The sequence below is a fragment of the Oryx dammah genome, unplaced genomic scaffold (assembly GCF_014754425.2).
Source record: "Oryx dammah isolate SB20612 unplaced genomic scaffold, SCBI_Odam_1.1 HiC_scaffold_18, whole genome shotgun sequence".
Lineage (NCBI taxonomy): Eukaryota > Metazoa > Chordata > Mammalia > Artiodactyla > Bovidae > Oryx > Oryx dammah.
In genome coordinates, this window is record NW_024070202.1 from 90,900,609 (window position 1) to 90,921,258 (window position 20,650).

A 20,650-nucleotide genomic window follows, 5' to 3' on the forward strand; every position below is an offset into this window, starting at 1 on the left:
CATGGCCTTACTCCTAACTGTCTCTCTAACACCTCTGGCTGTGCCATGATGTTCTGCCTCTTCACTGTCCAGGATTGCAGCCACTAGCCACATGTGGCTGCTGAGCACTTTAAATGTGGCTGGTACGACCGAGGAACTGATTTTTTAATTTTAATGAATTTAAGATTGAATAGCCTCTTGTGGCATGGAAATTGCATTGCTTTGAAAATTGCATTGCTTTGAAAATGTCACCAGCTACATCGCTTCTGGCATCCTGAAACTATTAGAGGTGCCCACCTCTAGGGGGAGCTCCAGACCTTCGCTCATACCTCTCACTTCTCACCAAGTTAGTCAGTCGCTCAGTCATGTATTACTCTTTTGCAACCCCATGGATTGTAGTCTGCCAGGCTCCTCTGTCCATGGAATTCTCCAGGTAAGAATACTGGAGTGGGTAGCCATTTCCTTCTTCAGGGGATCTTCCTGAATCAGGGATCAAACCCGGGTCTCTTGCATTACAGGCAGATTCTTTACCATCTGAGCCATCCAATTACTGGTCAGAGCTTCCCTACCCGATGAGATCAAGTGTTACTCAGGATTCAGAATACAGATTAAGCACTGAACAGTGAATGTCTAGGAAAAAGATCATGGCGACAGTGTATATCTATCTTAGTATCCACAGAATCTGCATGGTCAGGAAGCAGTCAGTGCCTGAGGCCCAGAAGGGAGACTCGCTAACTAGCTCCCAAAGCCTCGAGTGCACTCACTCTGTCCTCTCACCTCTCTTCTTTCCTCTCAGCTCTCAACTCTATTCTAAGAGTTAGATATTTGGAAGCACTAAATGAATGTGTGAGAATTATGGTGCTTTGTTCATGTAACACTATAAAGAAAAATAACATTAGAGAATAAATGTTAAAGAGAGTCAGTGGGCTTCCCAGGTGGTACTGGTGGTAAAAAGCCCATCTGCCAATGCAGAAGATGTAAAGGATGTGGGTTCGATCCTTGGGTAGGGAAGATCCCCTGGAGGAGGGCGTGGCAACTCACTCCATTATTCTTGCCTGAAGAGTCCTATGGACAGAAGGGCCTGGCAGGCTATGGTCCACAGGGTTGCAAAGAGACCGACGAACAACTTACCAGGCATACACTCACACACACAAAAAGAGGGCCAGCAGAGATTTTTGAAATGTACTGTTGCACTAAGCACAATGGTGGGTCAGTTTTTAGATAACTAGGGACTTCCACGTCTATGTTCCAAGCACTTTTCTGTCCGTTCAACAGCTATTTCCCTGTTTTGGCAAGACCTCTGGATCTTTTGGGACAGGTAGCCCAAACCAATCCTATAGCTAGGGTCAGTAAATAACTGCTTTCTCTTATCCTGTCTCTCACTCCTTTCCTCTAAGTTTGGATCTGCTTCTTTCCCCATTCAGAATTAAAAGCCAAAGACCTGGGATAGTTTGGGGGTAAGTAGATAAGGAAGACCCAGTGACCCAGTGACCATGGTTTATGTTGTTCCTTTAATAGTTCTTAAACTTGAGCCACACATCAAAATCACCTGGAGGGCTTGTTAAAATGCAGCCTCTGGGACTCACTGTAGAATGTCAGACTTAGTAGGTCTGCTGCTGCTGCTGCTGCTAAGTCGCTTCAGTCGTGTCTGATGCTGGGCAACCCCACAGACGGCAGCCCACCAGGCTTCCCGGCCCCTGGGATTCTCCAGGTAAGAACACTAGAGTGGGTTGCCATTTCCTTCTCCAATGCGTGAAAGTGAAGTCGCTCAGTCATGTCCGACCCTGACTCTTAGCGACCCCATGGACTGCAGCCCACCAGGCTCCTCCGTTCATGGGATTTTCCAGACAAGAGTACTGGAGTGGGGTGCCACTGCCTTCTAGGTCTAGGGTGGGGCCTAAGAACATGTATTTCTATCAAGTTTCCAGGTGATGCTTAAGAAGCTGGTTCAAGGATCAGCTTTGAAACCAGCTGTTTTAGTTCTTGCTTTAGAATTTAGAGTCCTAACTACAGTTGGTAATGATAAATTATCTCCGCTTCTCTGCCCACTCTGTCATGTTTGTGTGTATGTATGTGTGTTTTTATATTGCCAGGGAACTCTTAAAGGAGCAGTTGTGGCTGAGGGCAAGATGCAGCATTTCTGAATCCCCTGATCAAATGCAGCCTTTATTTTATTTATATTTTTATTTTATTTTTGGCTGTGCTGGGTCTTTGTTACTGCCCACGAGCTTTCTCTAGTTGTGTCGAGTGAGATCTACTTTTTGTTGCGGTACACGCACTTCTCATATGGCGGCTTCTCATTGCAGAGCACAGCCTCTAGGTGCTCGGGCTCAGTAATTGCAGCTCATGGACTCATTATTCCTGGTGCATGGATTTAGTTGCTCAATTGCATGTGGGATCTTCCCAGACCAGGAGTCAAACTCATGTTTCCTGCATGGATGGGCAGATTATTAACCACTAGATCACTAGGGTGTGGTCCAAATGCACTTTTAAAATAATGTTTGAATAATGCTGCCCACGAATGGGACTTGAATATTGTTTCTATTTTATATCCTCTTCTTTCAATGCTGCCAACTTTCATTAATTCTACTCTGCATTGGCAACCCTATGACTTTTCATTTCCTGAGCTATATTTCAGAGTCCGGGATACTGGCTAAAACAGAAAGAATCCAACCAGCCCCCTCCTGTAAGAGATAAGAAATCAGAACCAGGCTCCCACGACTTTGCCATTTTTTTCCTGTGCCTAGGGGAGAGGCAGAGCCTGGGTGATAATTGCTGTGCTGTTGTTGGGTCCATAGGACCAAACATTTTTCTTTGGCAGGAAGGAATTAAGGTTGAATTGAAGGTCTTAAGAGGTAATGGAGAAAGGAAATGAGGCTGCCTCGGGCCATTTCTGAAACAGAGAATTAATGTTGGGACCTTGGTCATCACCTGCTTCAGTGGAGCACATCTGTGAATGGGCTGCTCATCAGCATCCCCTGCAGGGCTTCCTCATAACACAGCAGCCTGGACCTCACTCCTAAGAAGGTCTGATTCAGTGGGTCTCATTTCATCAATAAGGCACCCAAGGAGATTTATCTATTATCCCACCTACTGGCATAGTGGGATTTGAGATAGTTGCCTGAAACAACCAGTGTTGCTTCCACATATGTTTCCCCCCATTTATATGACACTAATGACTCCCCACACAAAGAGAAAAGTCTATCTTCATCCCCTCACTTACAAATGGTAGTATTGCTGGTGGCTGAGATGGTAGGGGCAAAGGAATCATATCTTTCTGACCGTATCACAATGTTAAAATGCTGTAGAAACAGGAAGAGTCTATCATGCTTAACTCTTTTATGAGCGGAGTCCACTTTTATATATGGTCTATATATCTTACAGAGAAGGCAATGGCACCCCACTCCATTACTCTTGCCTGGAAAATCCCATGGATGGAGAAGCCTGGTAGGCTGCAGTCCATGGGGTCGCTGAGGGTCGGACACGACTGAGAGACTTCACTTTGACTTTTCACTTTCGTGCATTAGAGAATGAAATGGCAACCCACTCCAGTGTTCTTGCCTGGAGAACCCCGGGGACGGGGGAGCCTGGTGGGCTGCTGTCTATGGGGTCGCACAGAGTCAGACACGACTGAAGTGACTTAGCAGCAGCAGCAGCTATATATCTTAGAACTCCAAAGACACACTTTATAAATATCCAGATGTTCCCAGACACTGCAATCAATTTCAGCCCTGGATAATTGCACTCTTCCTATCCAAGGGCAGTTTCAACAGGATATGATAGATTTTGTTTTTGGTTTCTTTAAGTTCCACTATCTCAAGAAGTGCTATTATGATAACCCCACTTTATCCCAGGTAGTGGCTGACCTCCAGGGAACTTAAACATTTTGTTATTAGTTCTTATTAGGTATCAAAATTGAGGTCTTCTGAAAGAGATAGGAAGTCTTATTACTTCCATTTTACAGATAAAGCAGTCAAGGCCCAAAGGCTAAATGATTGTTTTGTAGCCTCACGGAATCCAGAGCCCTTGTGTTTCTGGGGTCAGGGATCTAAGATCCAGAAATAAAAGCAAAAACAAAGTCCTGCCATATGAAATATTTGTCTTGTCATCTCCTAACCTAAAAGAGAGTAGACTTTCTTTCTGACAAATATGTCATAATTTATACTTGAGTCACAGAATCACAAAACATTTTTCTTTCTCCTCTCATTTTTTTTTGCTTTAAGAAGAAGATAGATTCAGGCATGAGATGTTAAATATCAACTTTTAAAAAGTCGAACATGTTTTTCTTTTGTGTAAACAATCAACTGTACTCAGAAAAATCTCCCTGGATTTGGAGCTTTGCAGAAGCATGTATGGGACTTAGAAACTTGGCACCTCTCCACAGATTCCATCTTTATTGCCTCTCATCTTTGTGATAAGGGTGGCTGTGTGTAAATATTGACCATCCAGAGGAGGAAGATGCACTTGTAGGTTAATTCCTCCTATTTGTGCCCAAAGAGCCCCAGGCTTGCTTCTAACACGATACCCATCATCCCAGTTCACCAGTTTGAAGTTACTTCTTTACTGGTCTGAGTTCCTGCAAGGCAGAAGTTGTTCTCTTTATCTTTGTACTCCACGTACATAGAAGAGAGCCTTGTATATATTACATATGTGCACCTGGTCTATTCTTTACCTCTCTAGAAGCCTTATCTTTTTTTTTTTTAATTTAGTTTTTATTGGAGAATAATTGCTTTACAATGTTGTGATGTTTTCTGCTGTACAACAATGAGAATAAGCTGTAAGTATACATATGTCACCCCCCTCTTGAACCTCCCTCGCACCCATCCATCGATACCACCTCTCTAGGTCATCAAAGAGCACTGAGCTGCTCTCCCTGTGCTGTATAGCAACTTCCATTAGCTGTCTGTTTTTGCATGTTGCAATATGTATATATATATGTTTCATACCATGAACAGTATAAAAAGGCAAAAAGATAAGACACTGAAAGATAAACTCCCTGGTCGGTAGGTGCCCAATATGCTACTTCAGTAGAGTAGAGAAATGGCACTAGCAAGAATAAAGAGGCTGAGCCAAAGTGAAAACAATGCCCAGTTATGGATGTTACTGGTAATGAAAGTAAAGTCTGATGCTATAAAGATCAATATTGCATAGGAACCTGGAATGTTAGGTCCATGAATCAAGGTAAGTTGGAAGTGGTCAAACAGGAGATGGCAAGAGTGAATATCGACATTTAGAAATCAGTGAACTAAAATGGACTGGAATCAGTTCAGTTCAGTTCAGTTCAGTCTCTCAGTCGTGTCTGACTCTTTGCGATCCTGTGGACTACAGCACACCAGGCTTCCTGTCCTTCACTATCTCCTGAGTTTGCTCAGACTCATGTCCATTGAATCAGTGATGCCAACCAACCATTTCATCCTCTGTCATCCTCTTCTCTTCCACTGAGTCGTGATGCCATCCAACCATCTCATCTTCTTCTCCTCCTGCTTTCAATCTTTCCCTGCATCAGGGTCTTCTCCAATGAGTCAGTTCTTTGTATCAGGTGGCCAAAGTATTGGAGCTTCAGCTATGGACTGGACTGGGCAAATTTAATTCATGTGACCATTATATCTACTACTGTGTGCAAGAATCCCTTAGGAGAAATGGAGTAGCCCTCATAGTCAACAAAGAGTCTGAAATGCAGTACTTGGGTGCAATTTCAAAAATGACAGAATGACCTCTGTTCATTTCCAATGATATTTAAATCATTTACTATCACAGTAGTCCAAGTCTATGCCCCAGCCAGTAATGCCAAATAAGTGGAAGTCAAACGGTTTTAAGATGACCTACAAGACCTTCTAGAACTAACAACCAAAGTAGATGTCCTTTTCATATAGGGGACTGGAATGCAAAAATAGGAAGTCAAGAGATACCTAGAGTAACAGGCCAGTTTGGCCTTGGAGTAAAAAAATGATGTAGACTAACAGAGAGAATGCACTGGTCAGATAGCAAACACTCCCTTCCAACAACACAAGAGAAGAGACTACAAGTGGACATCACCAGATGATCAATACAAAAACAAGACTGATTATATTATTTGCAGCCAAAGATGGAGAAGGCCTATACAGTCAGCAAAAACAAGACCAGGAGCTGACTGTGGCTCAGATCATGAACTCCTTATTGTAAAATTCCAGACTTAAATTGAAGAGTAGGAAAAAAGCACTAGATCATTCAGATATGACCTAAATCAAATCCCTTATGTTTCTACAGTGGAAGTGACAAATAAATTCAAAGGATTAGATGTGATAGACAGAGTGCCTGAAGTGCCTGATGAATTTTCATAACATTGTACAGGGGGAAATGATCAAAACCATCCCCAAGAAGAAGAAATGCTAAAAGGCAAAATGCTGTCTGAGGAGGCCTTGCAAATAACAGAGGATAGAAGAGAAGTGAAAGGCAAGGGAGAAAGAAAAGATATATCCATCTGAATACAGAGTTCCAAAGAATAGCAAGGAGAGATAAGAAAGCCTTCCTCAGTGATCAATGCAAAGAAATAGAAGAAACCAAAAGAATGGGAAAGACTAGATATCTGTTTAAGAAAATTAGAGATACCAAGGGAACATTTCATGCAAAGATGGGCTCGATAAAGAATAGAAATGGTATGGACCTAACAAAAGCAGAAGATATTCAGAAGAGGTGGAAGAATACACAGAAGAATTGTACAAAAAAGACCTTAATGACCTAGCTAACCATGATGGTGTGATCACTAGAGCCAGACATCCTAGAATGTGAAGACAAGTGGGCCTCAGGAAGCATCACTGCCGACAAAGCCAGTGGAAGTGATGGAATTCCAGCTGAGCTACTTCAAATCCTTAAAGATGATGCTATTAAAGTGCTGCACTCAATATGTCAGCAAATTTGGAAAACTTAGTGGCTACAGGACTGGAAAAGATCAGTTTTCATAGAAATCACAAAGAAAGGCAATGCCAAGAATGTTCAAACTACTGCACAATTGCACTCCTCTCATATGCTGGCAAAGTAAAGCTCAAAATTTTCCAAGCTAGGCTTCAACAGTACATGAACTGAGAACTTCCAGATGTTCAAGCTGGTTTTAGAAAAGACAGAGGAGCCATATCAAACCACCAATATCCATTGGATCATAGAAAAAACAAGAGAATTCCAGAAAAACATCTACTTCTGCTTCACTGACTACACTAAATCCTTTGACTGTGTGGATCACAAAAAATTGTGGAAAATTCTCCAAGTGATGGGAATACCAGACCACCTTACCTGCCTCTTGAGAAACCTGTATGCAGGTCAAGAAACAGCAGTTAGAAACGGACATGGAACAACAGAATGGTTCCAAATAGGAAAAGGAGTACGTCAAGGCTGTATATTGTCACCCTGCTTATTTAACTTATATGCAGAGTACATCATGAGAAACGCTGGGCTGGAAGAAGCACAGGCTGGAATCAAGATTGCTGGGAGAAATATCAATAACTTCAGATATGCAGATGACACCACCCTTATGGCAGAAAGTGAAGAGGAACTAAAAAGCCTCTTGATGAAAGTGAAAGAGGAGAGTGAAAAAGTTGGTTTAAAGCTCAACATTCAGAAAACTAAGATCATGGCATCTGGTCTCATCACTTCATGGCAAGTAGATGAGGAAACAGTGGCTGACTTTATTTTGAGGGGTTCCAAAATCACGGGGTTCCAAAATCATGGGTTCCAAATCCAAAATCAAATCAGATGGTGACTGCAGCTATGAAATTAAAAGATGGTTACTCCTTGGAAGGAAAGTTATGACCAAACTAGATAGTATATTGAAAAGCAGAGATGTTACTTTGTCAACAAAGGTCTGTCTAGTCAAGGCTATGGTTTTTCCAGTGGTCATGTATGGATGTGAGAATTGGACCATGAAAAAAGCTGAGTGCCAAAAAATTGATGCTTTTGAATTTTGGTATTGGATAAGACTCTTGAGAGTCCCTTGGGTGGCAAGGATATCAAACCAGTCAATCCTAAAGGAAATCAGTCCTGAACATTCATTTGAAGGACTGATGTTGAAGCTGAAACTCCAATACTTTGGCCACCTGATGCAAAGAACTGACTCATTGGAAAAGACTGATGTTGGGAAAGATTGAGGGCAGGAGGAGAAGGGGATGACAGTGGGTGAGATGGTTGGATGGCATCACCGACTCAATGGACATGAGTTTGAGCAACTCCAGGAGTTGGTGATTGACAGGGAAGCCTGGCGTGCTGCAGTCAATGGGGCCACAAATTGTCAGCCACAACTGAGCTACTGAACTGAACTGAGATGAGTGATTATAAGTCAGTGCTATCTCCCAATTTTTCCCACCCTCCTTCTCCTGCTATGTCCACAAGTCCATTTTCTATGTCTGCATCTCTATATTGCCCTGCAAATGGGTTAATCTCTACCATTTTTCTAGGTCCCATACTAGATAGCCTATCTCTAATACTCTGTCCTGCACCTGGTGTTAAATGTTAGTCGTTCAGTCATGTCCGATTCCCATGCGACCCCATGGACTATAGCCTGCCAGGCCCCCGACACCTTTGTCCATGAAATTTTCCAGGCAAGAATAATTGAGTGGGTTTTCATTCTCTTCTCCAGGGGATCTTCCTTACCCAGGGATCGCACCTCAGTCTCCTGCACTGCAGGCAGATTCTTTACTGTCTGATCCACTGGCTAACCCGTATGGAGCCATCCTGGCACCACCTTGGGTTTAGCCACTAGGAGGCATCCCAGGGAGATCTGAGGATAGGAGAGTGAGGCTGAGGTAGGTTTTCTTCTGTCTTCCTCTTTCCTGGATTGCCATGGGTAGTGCTATCCATTGTGATTAAAATAAATAAGCCACGTGACAATATTCAGAAACATCTCATGACCCTTTGTACAGAAATGACAGTCATTATCTTAAAGAATGCAAAGAGAAGAAAACAAAACAAAAACAGCAAGCAGTTTAGATGCTATCCTTTCCAGAAACTGAAATTTATACTGGACTGAGTATCAGACAACTGTTCAAGGTCATTGATATGGTCTGCTGTTAAAATACATGAATGAGACTCCAGGAGATGGTGAAGGACAGGGAAACCTGGTATGCCGCAGTCCATGGGTCACAAAGAGTCAGACTCGACCAAGTGACTGAACAAAGTATTCATATTTGCATTTTGCAAGGTTTGTTTTCATTTATCAATGAACTCTGCACATGTGCACCTAAAGAGATCCACTTCCAGCAGATATATAATTATGGTCCTGAGCAGATAATTTTAAAATAGCATTTTAGAAACACCACTCATAGTCTCCAGTACCAATCTCTGTGTTCAGGGTATATTTGCTTGAGTCATAAGGGACTTCTCTACTGTCTTAGATGATTTGCTTCCAGGTTACCTAGAATTGACAAAGTCTGAATCCTTGTTTTATCTTACTCAGTGCTGTGTTAAAAACTGTATGATGATAAATCTCAAAAGGCACCCACAAATCAGCGATTCTTAGAGATGAAATGTTTCCTGACTTTGATACTCTGTAGGGATTTTTTAGCTTTTCCTCTAACATCTATCACAGTTGAGGCCACAGATGGTGTCCTTATTTTTCTGTGTTCTTGCAGACCTTGGCAGGATGAGTGGCATGTTGCAGGTACTCAGCCCATAATTGCTGGCATAATCTAAGGGGATCATCTCGTCACATTTTTTGATTTAAAGCAAGAAACTTCTGCACATAATTTCTTAGAGATGGTCATATAGCTTCCATCCGAAACTTTGTCATATTGCAAGGCAGTTTAAATCTGCCTTCATAATTTAACCAAATTCAATCCTTCATCTAAGGACAGCTCATGAATCTGAAGTCAGTTATTATGTATTTCCTCTTTACTTAAGTCTTCTCTTTTAACTTCATATGTGTAATTATTTTTTTCTTCTTTCAAAAAAAAAAAAACCCTACCGTATAATGATTTCAATTCATGCTCATTTAATTATACTCCTGTTTGTTAACTATTTTTCTTCAACTCTGACCCCAAACCTAAATCCATAGATTTGGTCTAATTAATATGGGATGTGATGAACTCTTCCTCTTGTTCTGAACAGTATGCTCATTTTAATGCTGGAGATTTCATTGCCTCTAGAGAGTGAATTATTGCATTTTGCTTACCTAAGTGGAAAGACAACTGTTAGCATTTTTGAGAAAAGACAGTGTTATGCCAAACACCACACCATTATTCAACTAATGAATAATTATTATTATTCAACTTTTCTAGTCAACTAGAAAAGAGGTCCATTTCAGGAGGGTTTTGAGATCTGTCTTTTCAGTAGAGCTTCTGATGTCTACTACCCTTCATCCTGTGTCACAGAGAGGCAAGGTGCAAAAAAACATGAATATGTGGTTCTTTATTTATGAAAAAATATGTTCCATAGATCATTTGAGAAAACAATTTTGATAACATGAGGCAGTAATGTGAACCAATAAGACGGGTGACATCTTTAGAATTCCATAAAGTGGACTCACTATCTATTACTGATATAGGCAATAATCAAGTTGAACAAACTTTACATGCCATATTTACTCCCTCAGAACCCATGATATGATTCAATTTAGTTCAGTTCAGTCACTCAGTCTTGTCCAACTCTTTGTCACCCGATGGACTGCAGCATGCCAAATTTCCCTGTCCATCGCCAGCTCCTGGAGCTTGCTCAAACTCATGTGCATCAAGTCAGTCAATGCTATACAACCATCTCATCCTCTGTTGTCCCCTTCTCCTCCTGCCTTCAATCTTTCCCAGCATCAGAGTCTTTTCCAATGAGTTAGTTTTGCTCATCAGGTGTCCAAAGTATTGGAACTTCAGCTTCAGCTTCAGTCCTTCCAATATTCAGGACTGATTTCCTTTAGGACTGACTGGTTTGATCTTCACGCTGTCCAAGGTACTCTTAAAGGCCTTCTCCAACACCACAGTTAAAAGCATCATGTGCCGCTGAAAGACAACATGATTAATTATATCTATTTAGCTGTTTACTCCTGTTCTAGGTATAAGACGAGAACATTGGTGGGAAAATGGCCCATTATCCATGTGCATGTTTAAGTACAACTCAGCTGATCGAATGGGGAGTGGGGAATAGAGTAAGATCAGAGGAAACTCTTCTCTAGTTTACCAGACTGAGAAGTACATGTTATCGGCCCTTGAATTTATTGAACAGAGAAAGGCAAATTTACTAAAGCTGTGGTGAAGACTTTTCATTTAGATCAAAGAAAAAGCCAAAAGGTCTTGGCTAGTTAAAACTCTCTATGGTCATTGCATAGTCAGTTAGAACTTACATACACTTATAAGTAATTATATTGTGGTACAAGGAACCTATAGAATTAAGACTAAAAAAATAGTAAAATTTGGTAAGAAAAACTGAGATGCAGTGTGTATCGTGGACCATTTGTGGGAGAAAGTTTTTCCAAATCATCTCTCTAGTCCAGTGGCTCACAGGTTTACTGAGCACAAGTTCTGATTTGAAAATAGAGATTCTCTGGACTTCCCTGGTGGTACAGTGGTTAAGATGCCATGCTTCCAGCGCAGGAGGCATGGGTTTCATTCTTAGAGGGGGTCCTAAGATCCCACATGCTGTGGGGTACAGTCAAAAATAAATAGAAATGCGGATTCTCAAGACCCATACCCTGAAATTCTAATTCTGTAGGTCTCCAGCAGGACTTCATAAACTACTTTTAAACCACATCCCTGTAGACCCTGAGGCAAATTGCTTTCAGACCAGTTTTGGAGAACCTTGCAATTAAAATGATCCTTAAAGGATTTTTGTTTTACTTGATTTCTGGAATAATCATGTTCTATTTGAAGATCAAAGGAAATCTCAGGGGTTAGTGGGTACCAATCAAAGAAGAGAGGTGAGGCAGAATTATGTATATTTAAACATTTTTAAATTTTAAGCTAATTTTAGACTTAGATATTTATAGATTGTTTCTAAAGACCTAGCTCTTAAATGGTCCTTCTGTGATGCTGAGCATGGTGAAATGGTAATAGAAATGTGTGGTAGAAACACGAGGACTAAGCTCACTGTTTGCCTCTTGCTTATCTTGTAAAATGACTTGCCTACATATATTTACATAGGCTTTACATATTTTAATTTAGAAAACTGTCACCATTTACTGATATATAGTACGGACTCTTTTTTTTTTATGTATTTTTGTGCTTCAAAATATGATCCCAGTCAGCTTAGTTGGTGAAGGAACCATACCACAGTCACAGTATTTAAATTAAACTCTAAAACTATATAATTTTAGAACAACTCTGAGTATTTACTGCTAAATTTTCCATTAAAAAACTCCAGTCTATTCAATAATAAATAAATTTTATGCAGCCATTAAAAAGTTCAAGAAAATTTTTATCAGCATATAGCTATGTTAGTGACCTTTGCACAACCTCTCAATAAAATACCGCCATTAAATATTTCAATACCATCGTATGGCTTAATTTTATCATTCCTGAATGTTCAAAATGATTTTAAATATTTATTTAACTTAATTCAGCATGAGTCATTTCATCCTAGATTTTAATGCTAACCTCAGAACATATAGTGATTGAAAGAAGGAATCATTATTATGTATTTATGGGGAAAATTAAATTAAAGTATATTTTAACACACTTGTGAATTTCTAAAGCTGACAGCAATAAGGAATATACTAAGAAGACATTTTCTCTTTATTATTTATATTAAATATGCCACTCTTATATTCTGTAGGCAGAATGAGACCCATAAATACGGTGATTATATTTGAATACTATGCAGTCAATACACTTAGAAATTAAATACGCTGAAGCAACAGAATTTTCTCTCATTGGTTACTAGTAAAGAGACACCTCCTCTGTAAGGGACAGCTGTCAGTGTTAGTTAAAAATCCCTACTGTGTAAATTGGTAATTAGGTACTTTCTGAAAAGTGAGAGGTTTGCTATTGTAGGCTATTATAGCTTCTTCATAATAGTTAAGACCAATCATATCAACCCTCTGTATTCTGATTCACTGACCCACTCCATAAAGTCATTATGGACAATTGTGTCCAGCCGCCCCAGGGCTCCATTAAAGATCTATTTTAGGTCTCAGATGCCTGCTGATAGAAGACACATTTTCTCAAACCGAACCCCAGTTACACTGCATGAATAGGTAACAGTTTTTGAAATATCCATTTTATATAACACAACCTTGGTCTAGTTTTTGCTTCTTAAAAAATCATCATGAATGTTGCCGTGTGTGTGTGTTGGTTAGGAGAATTAGGGGAAAACTGGATAGGACTCAGAATTTTACAACTTCAAAGCACCTAAAAAACCTCTCTTAAAAATAATTTTATTTATTGTTGGCTGTGCTGGATCTTCGTTGCTGAGCAGGCCTTCTCTAGCTGAGAGCGCAGGGGCTACGCTCTAGTTGTGATGTACCTGTTTCTCATTGCGGTGGTTTCTCTTGTTTCGGAGCACAGCCTCTCCGGTGCACAGCTTCAGTAGCTGCAGCTCCTGGGCTCGAGAGCACAGGCTCAGTGGTTGTGGCCCGGGCTTAGCTGCTCCATGGCACACAGGATCCCCCCGGATCAGGGATGGAACAGGTGGATTCTTTACCATTGAGCCACGAGGGGAGCCCTAGAAAACTTTTTTTCTTAAATTGCACCCTGGATCTCATATAGTGCTAATAAGGGTGCTTGTCATCAAGCACTTGTCTATCCAAACACTTTCCCTCTCCCCTCCAACCTAGGAGATTGAACATGCCAGTGAAAAGGCAGCCAGGTCTCTTTTAGTTATGCCTTTTTGCTCTGCCAGGAGTTTCTACTGTAATAGACTCCAAGACTGTAGATAACTTCTGCTTATGGCAGTGCTAGGGTTATGGGCCCAGTAAATAGCCGTTAGGTAATGACAGTGTTTAAGACCCAAAGAGGGTGGCTGGGCCCAGTTTGGTCTAAGAAGTATTAGCCCAGCATTGTGGATTATACATTTCTATTCTTGACTCAATTAATGATGGATGATTCAACAACAAACTTTAATAATCTTCAGCTTTGATTGTCCTGTCTGTAAGATGTTATGATTATAATGTCTATATCTTAGGAAGGACATCATGCACTAAAATACTAAAAAAGCACTTCTGCCTGAAAGAAACAATTTTGGCTAAAAATATAATAAGAACATAAGAACATATTTGCAAATGATTTGGGTGAATGTCTGAATAAAGTTACCCTTACCCTGTGTATAGCAATTGTAAAGCTAAGGATGATTTGTGCAAACTTACCAGTAAGTTGTAAATATATCCTTCAAGTGGTGTTTTTTTTTAAAAAAAAATGTCTTTCATTGTATTTGAAGATTTTTCAAATGAGATACAACAGATTATAAACCATGAAGAAAAAGGCCTGCATTCTGTGTCTGGCCTTATGATGCACATGGATAACTGTAAGAATTGTACAGAATAGAAATGAAAATTCAAGCAAATATAAAAGTTAGCACTAACTTGAATTTATCCAAAGACTACCCCTCATCAAAATATATTTGCCAGAGTTAGAAAGGATGGTTAGCTTTTCTATAACAGATCAGACACACTAGTACCAGAAGTCTGATCGAAGGATTCTAGGAAAAAGAATAGGCTTGTGCCTAATATTTTCAGCTGACCCCTAAAGTGTCCTGACTTTCTGGTGACACATTCTGTCCAATACATAGCTCTATACAAGCTCCACAGCCAGGTGCTTAGTGATCTCCAGCAAGTTAACTCATCAATCTTTGTCTCCGTTTCATCATCTACAAACAGGAGCAATGATAGAACCAATCCCACAAGGCTTTTGCAAGATACTTCAGTGCAGCAATTACAAGCTGTACGATCTGAGGGCATCATAATCTTACATATTATATATATATATATTTGGTATTGCTGCATGGCATACAAGATCTCAGTTTCCTGACCAGGGGTTGAACCTGTGCCCCCTGCAGGGGAAGCTAGGAGTCATAACCACTGGACCACCAGGAAAGTCCCTGCTGCTAAGTCGCTTCAGTCGTGTCCGACTCAGTGTGACCCCAGAGATGGCAGCCCACCAGGCTCCCCCATCCCTGGGATTCTCCAGGCAAGAACACTGGAGTGGGTTGCCATTTCCTTCTCCAATGCATGAAAGTGAAAAGTGAAAGGGAAGTCACTCAGTCATGTCTGATTCTTAGTGACCCCATGGACTGCAGCCTACCAGGCTTCTCCGTCCATGAGATTTTCTAGGCAAGAGTACTGGAGTGGGGTGCCATCGCCTTCTCCGAGGAAAGTCCCTAGTTTTTATTATAATTATTGTAATTATTGTTATCATTAGGTGTCCTGTCATCCCTTCCAGCTTGTAAGCTCTTTGCATCTCCACACAAGAAATAATATATGATCTTCACATTGTTCTTACTGAAGGACTAAGTGAATGATTGAATGAATTTGATGAATTTTTTAAAAGGCAAGCCCTTGAGAAATAGGGAGATTGTATACTAGCAGAAATCGTGACTAAAGTACTGTAGTCATGCAGCCCTTAATATTTATTTTGATCTCAGGCAATATCCCCTTTATTTACTTATTCTATATTTCAGCCAGGTAGCTATGTTTCTTTTTTTTAATATGTCTATTTTTGGCTGTACTGGGTCTTCATTGCTGTGTGGCTTTTCTCTAGTTGCTGTGAGTAGGCTTTTGCAGCGGCTTCTCTTGTTGCGGAGCATGGCCTCTAGGATATATGGGCTTCAGTAGTTGCAGATCCTGGGCTGCTAGAGCACAGGCTCAATATTTGTGGCATATGGGTTAGCTGCTCTGTGGCATGTGAGATCTTCCTGGACCAGGGATTGAACCCATGTCTCCTGAATTGGCAGGCAGACTCTTTACCACTGAGCCACCAGGAAAGCCCAATACGCATGTTTCTTGAGAAGGCAATGGACCTTCTCAAACAAAGAGAGAGTTTTGATTGAGATAAAAAGTTGGGGGTAAAATATAATATTCCTGGGGTAGATTCTGAGGAGCACCATTCAGTTTAAAATAACTCAGAAGCTAAGGAAACAGAAAGTTAGAGAATAAAATTGATCCAAAGACCACAGGGTATTCCTGGGAAAGCAACAGAATATCAACAATGACTACAACAATAATCAAACAAAATTAAAATACCACAAAACAACTGGGATAGGTCCCAGGAGATAGATAAATGCTATTGAAAGAAGCTTGAAAGAAAAAGAAAAATCAGCTCAGGATTCAGCCTGGAAGAGAGAGTTTAGAGAAGAGGGAAAGATTTGGTGACATCAGGAGATGATCTAAGACCCTGCTGAAAATATCACAGAGGAAACAGAGGCTCATTCATGAAGTATTTCCTGTACCCAGACTCATCATAAGATTTCTAGAGTTATTCCAATTAGTGATTCATGCATCTTTAAAAATGAAAATCAAGGAGCCCAAGTGGGAAGAAATATTGGACATTCATACTCTAGTATGAATTATATTTCCTTCAATGCATTCGTCTCACAGTCTCCTCATCTCCGTCTTTTCAGTTACTTAAGTCAAAAGCCCTGGAATCACCCTTTTCTCTCAACCACATCTAATGCATCAGCATATTAGTAAGGTTTTCTGTTAAAATGCATAGAGTTTACTCACCACTTTTCATCACCTCCACTGCTTTACCCAGCCCACTCCATGATCATCCAAGAGTGTGTAACCAATGTCTATGCTTCTGCCTTTGCCTCCTTGAAGCTGATGTTATTTTCTTACAGCAGTCAGAAAGATGCAGTTACAATTAAGACCCACATGCCTCTCCTTTGCTTAAAACCCCGTGAGAGTCTCCCATCAGTTGGGGTAAAAGTTCTGGTTCTCTCAGGGCCCTTCAAGAGCTTGTTCAGCACATGCCACCCCTTCACTTTACCCTGCTCTACATTTGCTCCTGCCTCTGGACCTATCTCCTTGCCATTCCCTCTGCCTTAGAATTCTCTTCCTCAGGACGCTGTGTAGATCCGTCCCTCCTTTGCTTCAGGCTTTTAATCATATGTCATCTTCCCAACCTATCTAACTAAGATTTCAACCTGTTACTCTACAATTGTTATTTAACCTATTTCATATACATTTTCTCTAATTTATTTTTTACCATCAGTATTTATCACTTACCCATCCCCTACTTATACATTTATCTTGTTTATTATTTCTCTGTCATATAGAAATGTAAATGCCTTGAAGACCAGAATTGCTTTTTTGTTGTGGTCTTTTTTGTCTGCTAATACATTCTCAGCCAGTCCATCATAAAGGAAATCAGTCCTGAATATTCATTGGAAGGACTGATGCTGAAGCTGAAACTCCAATACTTTGACCATCTGATGCGAAGGACTCATTTGAAAAGACCCTGATGCTGGGAAAGATTGAAGGCAGGAGGAGAAGGGGATGACAGAGGTTGAGATGGCTGGATGGCATCACTGACTCAATGGACATGAGTTTGAGTAAACTCCAGGAGTCGGCGATGAACAGGGAGGCCTGGTGTGCTGCAGTCCATGGGGTTGTGGAGAGCTGGACACAACAACGAATGAACTGAACTGAACTGAATACATTCTCAGCACCTACAACATCTTCTGTTTAACTGGTCCTCAGTAAATAGTTTCTAAAAGTGAATCATTAAACTATCTTAAATATATGTTTTATTACTTAAAAATCCAGCTGTAGTAGATTCCCTAAGGGCCTTGGATATGCTTTTTTGATATCTGTGTATGTCAGGGATGGGGACTGCTTTGACATATAAATGTAATTTGGAATTGAGGCATTGGAGCATGGAAAAGTTTTAGTGGATCCAGAAATGGAAAATGCAAAAGTGGATCTCTGAGTACCTAGAATGTATGAAGAGGCTATTCATTAAGTGGATAACATGTGCAGGAGGTAGAAAAAAGGTCAAGAACATTACGAGAAAAAAGAAAAAACAACAGAAAAGTTAGTATATCTCGTCTGTGTTATGCTTTCTACACATTGCTGCTTCTTCCTTCTTCCAGGTTAGTCAAGATTCTCATTGAGTTCCAATGCTACTAGGACTCCATTAAAAACTAGAAGTGAGGGGTAGATGGATGTTCATAAGTTCTAGGATATTTGTCGAAAAGCAGAGCTCTATTCATCATACTTCTGCCCTTGCAAACTCCAGCCCTCTGATTGGAAAGACTTCATTCTTGCTTCTCTTGCCTGGAGGACACCAGTGGCAGGATATGAAAAAAGACCAGGGTAATAGCCAAGGACAACTAGGAGATATGCATGGAGGCAAGATAAATTACCCATGGCTTGTCATCTTTTGCGACAATCTTGAAAAGCAAATTTGCCCTTTTTGCATAATATGCTACAAAAAAGAGAGAATGAACACGCCCCAGAGATGACAAATCCCTACGGGACAAAAGGAAGAAATCACAGATTGTTTGTGGAACCGCTTGATAGAGGACTGTGAACTGAAGGCTGCAACACATTTATTCGCATTTATCCTCCATATCATCTTATTCAATCCAGCCTCAGAGTTGCACACAAATATTACAGAAAGAATAATTAAAACAGAGTCTCATCCCAGAACCCTTCTTGTACTAACTTGGATTATCTTAATATGATTTTAGGTGCATGTGTGCATGTGTGCGTGTGTGTGTGTGTGTGTGTGTGTGCGTGTGTGTATGAGCACTTGCTTAGTAGTGTCCAACTCTTCTCAACACCATGGGCTGTATCCTGCTGGGCTCCTCTGTCCATGAAATTTTGCAGCAGGAATACTGGAATGGGTTGCCGTTTCCTCCTCCAGGGGATCTTCCCGACCCAGGGATGGAACCTGCATCTCTTGGGTCTCCTATACTGTCAGGTGGGCTCTGCCAACTGCGCCATCTAGGAAGCTCTTATTATTCAGACACTACAAATGCAGTGTTAGAAGTTAGGGGGAACAATAAAATATAACTTAGAAAAATTATCCAAAAACCTGAAAATAGGTAAAAGATGTTAAAGGGGATTTTTCCAATATAGTGCTCCATTTGAATTTCTATCAACATGATTATTTTACAACTCTGTAAATACAGGGGTTAATTTGTCATTTTTATTTAGTAGATTCAAGTAATATCTGTCCAGTGGAACAGATGACCTCTAAGTTTACAGTTCATCTAGTTTTATATCTTATCCCCTGATATATCCTAATGCATGCATGTTAAGTCACTTCAGTAGTGTCTGACTCTGCGACGCTATGGACTGTAGTCTGCCAGGCTGCTTCGTCCATAGAGTTTTCCAGGCAAGAATACTAGAGTGGCCATTTGCTTCTCCAGGGGATCTTCCCAACCAACCCAGGGATCAAAACTGTGTCTCTTGCATCTCTTGCATCTGCAGGTGAGTTCTTTACCTCTAGTACCCTCTGGGAATCCCCTGATTTATCTCAATATCTAATTACAAATATTAAAAAATATGTATATATTTGTCATTAGCTTCTCATCTGCTCTTTGTAGTCGTTTTTAACATATTACTGGTTTCCTAATTAATAAGTGGACTAATATCCTTAACTTATTCCTTTTGCCTCCTTATGAAAGTTATATTTTTAACTCTTTCAGAATTATACTTTACCATTCTGACAATTTTCATGAGCTCTCTTCATTAGCTGTCTGATGATTTTCATTAGATCATCCTATGTTCTAGTGAACTTACCTAATGGAACTTAGTTCATTGGTGGTGGTGGTGGTGGTGGTGGTGGTGGTGGTTCAGTCGCTGAATCGTGTCTGACTCTTTTGCCACTCTATGGACTGTAGCCTACCCGCCTTCTCTCTTCATGGGATTCCCCAGGCAAGAGTACTGTTCATTGGTAAATAATCTTGCTTGCTTACTTCAAAGCCTGATACATTACGTTCATCTTTTGCCTTTCCTGTTTTCTATAATCACATCACCCCTACCTCCCATCCAAGATATTGCATGGCCTATTCTTTTCAATAGGTCCCAATCCATTCTTGGCCTTCATACCTTTGTAAAAAGTAATTTGTCAAAGTTAACTTTGCTAAAACTACTAAATTAGGCATTAGAAAAATAAATATTTAATGGGTCAAATTTCCTTTTTTCCATCCTTATCACTCTGCAGATAGCTAAAATATAGTACGAGGCTTCACAACACATTGAGTTCAACAGTTAAAAAAATATTCTTAATATCCCAATGAAGGGTTAAATTAAATAAAAAATAATGGCACTCATAAGTCATAGCATCATTAAAGGTTATGCTACAAAAAGTTTTGTAAGGAATAAACTGAAATAGAACATAGAGAGTGGAATTTTTTAACAATTGTTCTTTTTGTTACTATAATATGATACTTTCCAAGAATGACAGCAAGCTTCTGAACAGTCATAGACTTCATTTCTTCTTAAGGAAATCTTTTATTCTAGCTATGCTCAAATGTTTCTTCATTATTCATATGTCTATTAAAAGGGAACAATAATAAAAGCAAAAAGGAGCATTTCTAAAGATTATTTTGTATGATTAGAATATTCTATAATTTGGTATTATTTCTTATTCATCTTTCATGCAACCTTATTGTTATTTTTAGTAATTTTATTCTAAAAGATAGATGAATACTCACATTAAAGTAATTTAAATAAATGAAATGAGAAAACTTGGTAATGTTGCATAATAGAGTTTAAGAATGGCATTTCTTCCACTTAAAAACTGAATAAAATATCATTGTTGGCTGACATAATTTAGAAAAT